The sequence below is a fragment of the Nicotiana tabacum genome, chromosome 1 (genome assembly GCF_000715075.1).
Source record: "Nicotiana tabacum cultivar K326 chromosome 1, ASM71507v2, whole genome shotgun sequence".
Classification (NCBI taxonomy): Eukaryota; Viridiplantae; Streptophyta; class Magnoliopsida; order Solanales; family Solanaceae; genus Nicotiana; species Nicotiana tabacum.
Genome location: NC_134080.1, coordinates 94,489,674 through 94,496,813, shown reverse-complemented (window position 1 = coordinate 94,496,813; position 7,140 = coordinate 94,489,674). Strand labels below are relative to the sequence as shown.

Genomic DNA, 7,140 nt, shown 5'->3' with positions numbered 1-7,140 from the left:
TTAGGTTATGGACCCTATGAGCTGAGTAACATGAGAATATTATTGTGCAATGTGAGACAGAAATATGTGGGTACAAGGTGCCGGGAAAAATATTATGGTTTTATTTAATGTCCGTGCGGTTGTGACATAAATATGGGCACGAGGTGCCGTGAAAATATGAAAATGGGCTGAGACCTATATTATTTATGATTATGAAATGAGGTGTCACAAGGTGACCTTTACTCGAAAGAATTATATTCGAAAGATGCTTATCTGAAAGATATTTATTTGAAGGAAATATATTCGAAATATATTTATTGAAAAACATATTATCTTAGAGATTATTACTTGAAGGATTTATAGGCGAAATATTTATAATTGAAGGACTTGATTAATTGATTGCACTTGTATTTATTATTTGTTGAGAAACATTTATGGTGTTCTTGTTGCCTGCTATTTATATCACCGGTTGATCATTGTTGCCATCATTGTTATCTGCTTCCTTTTATTTTTGTACGCTATTTTGCATAGGTTTATTTGGTAGTCTGGTTCTAGCCTCGTCATTACTTCGTCGAGGTTAGGCTAGGCACCTACCAGCACATGGGGTCGGTTGTGCTGATACTACACTTCTGTACATTTTTGTGTACAGACCCAGGTATTTGATCGATAGTAGCTACTCGTTGCGGTGGAGACTCAAGGTAAACCTGCTGCAGCGTTCGCAGTCCTCAGAGTCACCTTCAATTGTACTTATTTCCATTTGTTCCCTTTGTTTCAGAACAATGATGTATTTATTTTGTATAACTACTCTTAGAAAGGCTTGTGACTTGTACCACCGGTTTTGGGAATTATAAATTGCTAAGAGTTATTGAATTTAAAGTTGGCAAATATCAATGTTATTTCAGTTAATGTTAGGCTTACCTAGTTTAGAGACTAAGTGCCATCACGACTCCTTCGGAGGGATTTTTGGGTCGTGACAGAAAGATTAATTCAAAAAAATCTAGTCATAACATTACATAATAGTGTACCGAGTGACGTGATTACTAAATTAGGTGACGGTACTAATGCACGTAACTAACTTTTATTGTAAATAAGATATCCAAGCCTACTTATACATATATAAGTACATATACACAAAAAATTCAGCGTCCCCCATGGTTGTTTTGGGATGTTTAGATCTTGCCTACCCAGAGACGAGTCCTAATTTTATAGCATTGTAACTACTGATTTGACGATGTTTTGAGACATTTTATTTATTAGAGTACTCTGCTGTATTTACAAATTTCATTAATTTACAACCAGTCGGGATGTACACAAATATACCTACCCTAAATTATTTTACGTTTTAAACAAACCGACAAAATTGATTAAAGAACTCTCCCTTCCATAAGGGAAAAGAAAAATCCTCAACAAAAAAACAATGCAAATATTGATTAAAACGTGTACAAGAAAAGGGCTGATCAGAAAAGGAAGCTACACAAATTAGCACTTTATTTTTTTTTATAATTTTCCACCCAGTATTCGAAGCTGAATGAAATCTATCTACATTAAAACAAGGGAAGATCTAAGTAATCTTCAAATAATACCTTGCCAGAAGAAGTTATTAGCTTCATCATCCAGACCTTTTTCCCATGCATCTAAGAAACCATAACTGGGAACATCAATATTCTGGTCAAATGGTGATTTCTCATGTGTAGCTGGAACTAATGACGGTAGTGAATAATCTGAATCAACATTGAACACTTTACCAAATCCGTCCAAGGAATTCGAATTTGGAGAAGGCCCATCTATGTTACTTGTCACATTAGTAAGAATGTCATATGGTGAAACATTGTTGTATAATTGTTGCATGGGTAAGTTTTCTTGAAATGTTTGAAATGGAGGAGTGTTTAGGACTTGAATTATGTTTTGAATGAGATGGATTTTGGCCATTTCAGTCAGTTCTGCTTCACTGCTTGTAACCTAAGAGCAGATTCTAAAGGATTTATCAAATTACAAAGACTAAGAAGCAGAGTGGGATCAGTTATTGGTTGATGTGTTACTGGATCAATTCCAGATTTGAGAAGCTTTTTCTTCAAATGGGTATTCCAAAAATTCTTGATTTCATTATCAGTCCTTCCTGGAAGATGAGATGCAATTCTTGACCATCTACAAGGAAATATATAATAATGTTAATGCAGAACAAAAATAAAATAAAATAGTGGACTATACAAAGGTTGATTTATTTATATAGACCGTCAATTTAAAGAATTTTTACATCTTACTTTTAGATTACTAGTTGCAGTTTTTATGAAAGTTATCTGTAATTATTTTTTACGTGATCTGTTAGTGCAAAGATTCTTTTACAATTGTTTGTTATCGTACAGAAGTTAAACTCTAAAAAGGCACAAACAATGGACAAAAAACATGAAAAATATATATATGAAGAAGTAAGGAAAGTTGGAGTATTAATTAATTGTTACTCCTACTTGTTTCCAAGGACAGAATGAAAGTTGATGATCATTTGTTCTTCCTCCTCTGAGAAACCTCCTCTTTTAATATCAAGCCTTAGATAATTAGTCCACCTTAGTCTACAACTCTTCCCACACCTGTTTAAGCCTGCTCTTTTGTGAACCAATTGCCAGTTTCCATGACCATTTTCTTGAATATATTCCATTAGTTTTTCATCTTCTTCAGCTGTCCATGGCCCCTTCTTCAAATCATTGTCTAATTTGCAGCATGGATATCTCCCCATTTTTCAAATGGAAGACTGAAAGTCAAATAATTTCTTAAGGAATGAGATAATTGGAAAATGCACAATTTTGAGAAATGTTGGAGAGAAATGTGATGGTCTTTATAATTGCATGGAAGTCAGTTTGTATAGCATGAGGTCAACTATTTTCTTCATATTATACAACAAGCTCCAGGCAACACGGCAAAAGATATAGAGAGGTGGCCTAGCAGACCGTGTTTGTCTCATCAAATTGTATTTAACAAAGAATTAGGTAATGCTAGTGTCAATTTCAAAAATAGTAAGATTTTTGTAAACTTATCTAAAACAAACGTGTTGGTAAGCCACCAAGATAATTTCCTTGGATTCTAGTTCTTTTTGGTTGATTATGTTTTACTTCATCCAATTTTTGAAGCAGTGGCACATGTAACATATAATATAATTAACCGGTTCAAAGGAACGCAGTATCTTTGTAGACAATAAATTTGGGTCGTGAAAATAAAATCAAGACAAAAAATATTGCAACAATCGTAGTATTTTATTTCGAATATTTGAGTGTACAATCTTTATAAATCCTCTGATTCTTCTTTTCAATAGTAAATAAATTCAAGGGCCTTTGAGCTTGATCTTGAATATGTATTTGTTGCCACAAACGATGATCTTGTTCTTGAGCTTTAGCTTGATCGCTTGAACTTGACCTTGATTTGTTCTTCGTTCTTGAGCTTGAACTTGATTTGTTCTTCATTCTTGAGCTTGAACTTGATTTTTTGAACTTGATTTCTTGAAGCTTGAAACTTGTAGAGAAATTTGCGGTGTTTGATCCACGAGCTCTCTCTTACTTCTTGTTATAACTTCTGGTGTGTTTTCTGGGTTATGAAGACCTCTATTTATAGTTGTGGAAGGGAGGAGTTGTGATAAGAACAAACTGGTGTGTTTGATCCACGAGCTCTCTCAGCTTCTCTTTTGCTTTACATTATTCGACTTTTATCTTAGTCGCATAATTTCCAGCTTTACGTGCTTGTAACAAATGATTCATATCTTGCCGTGGGAGAGTCCAAATAATGAACCGTTTGATGAATTCAATATCTAAAATATATCCAATACTCAGAATCAAAAACCTTCAGAATCGTGCTGGATAATATTTTGAAACCAACTTTAGATTTCACCATGTTAAAAATTTCAGATTTGCGCAGTCTCACTAAAAAATTCATATCTCGGTGTAAAAATATCGAAATTACAAACTGTTTGATTTTAAGAAAAATAGACTTCAAGATTTAGAATATATCCAAAATTCTCAATCAAACAACTTCAGAATCGTCCCAGATAATATTTTGAAATAAACTTTATATTGCACCATGCTATCAATTCCAGATTTGCGCAGTCTCACCAAAAAATTCATATCTCGATATAAAAATATCAAAATTGCGAATCGTTTGATTTCAAGAAAACTAGACTTCAAGACCTAGAACATATTCAAAATTCTCAATAAAACAACTTCAGAATCGTCCTAGATAATATTTTGAAATCAACTTTATATTGCACCACGCTATAATTTCCAGATTTGCGCAGTCTAGCCAAAAAGATTTATATCTTGGTGTAGGAACGTCGAAATTAGGAACCGTTTGATTTATTGAAAACTAGACTTCAAGATCTATAATATATACAAAATTCTCAATCAAACAACTTCTAAATCGTCCCAGATAATATTTTGAAATCAACTTTACATTGCACCACACCATCAATTCCAGATTTGCGCAGTCTCACAAAAATTCATATTTTGGTACGGAAGCCTCGAGATCGGAAGATGTCTTACTTGCCATCAATCGAAATTTAAGAGCCATATTCTCGCAAATATCTTGAGTTCAAGTCTCACTGAATTTGAAACGTTGTGGCAAGGAATCCTTTCCTTATACTTGTGTTTCCTTTTGATGTCTCTCTTCTCTTCCCCCTTTTTATTAAGGCAGAGGGTGGACTTGGAGACCAACAAACTTGAAGGTTTGGCGAACCTAAAGACATAGAGAATCCCTAGACTTCAATGCAAATACTTGATATCCTCCTAAAATCAGCCCATCGAAGATATCAATTTACCATGGAGGGTTTCCCTCTTTAAATCAAATGATGTCAAAGTTCAGTAGGAGGATGGGATTTCAGCTTGATCTTACATTCCTTCATACTTCATTCAAACAACAATTGGGGCAATATGTATCTTTTGAACTTATGCGACTAAACTTAGAATGAAACTCTAAGCTGCCTACGTACCTCGGTGAAGAGGATCAAGTCATATCGTAGTTTAGACTGGGTAGATTTTCTTTTTTTTGTTACATCCTAACTTTTGCCTAGGCTGCCTCTTTCGAGATTTTCAACCTAGTGGACTTTTTTTTGGGCCGTACACAATTTATACTCTTACGGGCCAGGAGTGTAGCAACATACAGTTTAGGCTCGTGCGTCAAGGAGCGTTGCAACTTCAAGGATAATACTTCTTCGAAAACTTGCCATTGATAGGGCCGATCCTTATACCATCTGCATCAACCAGCTTGTAAGCCCCACTTGAGTAAGCTTCTTGTACGACATATGGCCCATCCCATTTTGAAGTTGAACTTCCCTACAAGTTTATGGGAAGTAATTATGGGTCTTCGTACGGCAAGGACTTGATCTCTTACTTGAAAGGATCTCGGGCGAACTCTTTTATTGAAGGTGCGAGATAATCGAGCTTGATAACATTCAAGATTCTGTTAAGATTCAAATCTCTTTTCATCAAGAGCTTCCAACTCTACTAACTGAAGTCGAGCATTTTCTTCATCAGTGATCCTTTCTTGAATAGCCAGTCGTAACGAAGGTATTTGACGCTCAAGTGGCAAGATGGCTTCGACTCCATAAACGAGTGAATAAGGAGTCGCCTGTGTTGGCATGCGGTGAGTCGTCCTATATGCCCATAGAGCTTCTTCCATACGGTCATTCCAATCTCTTTTGGATTTGGAGACGACTTTCTTTAACAAGTTGCATAGAGTCTTGTTGAATGCCTCAGCTAGACCATTGGCGGCAACATTGTACATCGAAGAGTTACGTTGTTGAAGCCAAAGAGATCACAAATCTTGTTCATTGACCTATTATCGAATGGCTTTCCATTATCCGTTATTATGTAACGAGGAATGCCAAAGCGATAAATAATGTTTACTCGGATGAAACTTGCAACATTTTCCTTCTTTACTTCCTTAAGAGCAACGACTTCAGCCCATTTTGAGAAGTAGTCAGGTGCAACCAAGATGTATAGGTGCCCACTAGAGGACTTTGGCAGTGGTCCAAAAACATCCAATCCCCAAGCGTCAAATGGTCAGGATGCAACAGTCGGGTGCAACACTTCAGGAGGTTGATGAATAAAATTCACATGGAATTGACAAGCCTTGCATCTTCGAGCGTAGTCCAAGCAATCTTTTACCAACGTTGGCCAATAATATCCCATCCTTTTTATATGGAAGTGGAGCTTTAGTCCAGACTGGTGTGACCCACATACCCCAGAATGTGCCTCTTGTAAAGCTTGGAGAGCTTCTTATTCTCCTAGGCATCGCAAAAGTACTCCCTCGAACGACCTTCTGTATAGAGTATCCTTGTAGTAAAGGAAGTGAGGTGCACGACGACAGATTTTAGTCCTTCTCCTCGGATTTTCTGGAAGTATCCCATAGCATAAGTAGTCGATAATGGGTTGTCGCCATTCTTCTTTCTCAACTTCAAAAATAACAACAAGATGATTGAGTTCGTTTTCTTCACCTTCAGCCTCATTTGGCGACGGTACTACCCATTTTTGGCAAACGGTAACTTGCGCTTTGTCAGGCAGGGCTAATGATGAAACTAGAGCAGCTAAAGCATCAGCCTTCTTATTTTCTTTCCTTGTCACATGCTGAATAGTCACATCACCGAGCCACCCCATCAACCTTTTAGCATAATCATGATATGGGCGTAGTTCAGGCTTCTTGACCTCGTAACTACCCAAAAGCTGATTGACCACTAACTGGGAGTTACCAAAGACTTGCAATTGTAATTGCTTCATATCAACGGCCATTTCATCCCCAAGTATTAATGCTTGATATTTAGCAACATTGTTGGAACAAAGTTGTGTCAAGGTGAAGGAGTAGGGCAAGACTTCACCTTGGGGTGTGACAAATACTACGCCAGCCCCGGCTCCCCCACGATGCGCAGCACCATCAAAGTACATCTTCCATGGAGGTTGAACTTCAACGACCATTGTGTCCTCATCAGGTAGTTCATCAGTTAGCTCCCAGTCATCAGGTATCAGATGATCTGCCAAGAAGTCTACCAATGCTTGTCCTTTTACAGCCTTTTGAGGGATGTACAAAATCTCGAATTGTTGAAATTGGAGGTACTATCTAGCTAGTCGATCACTAAGAACATGTTTTAACATCACGAACTTGATGGGGTTTGCTTTAGAAACAAGGCGG

General features: G+C 36.7%; 1 pseudogene; it reads right to left on the bottom strand.

Annotated features, from left to right (window-relative positions):
- Window positions 1–1,382: 1,382 nt before the first annotated feature.
- On the bottom strand, window positions 1,383–2,848 carry LOC107787672 (transcription factor MYB92-like; annotated as a pseudogene).
- Between the last annotated feature and the right edge of the window lie 4,292 nt (window positions 2,849–7,140).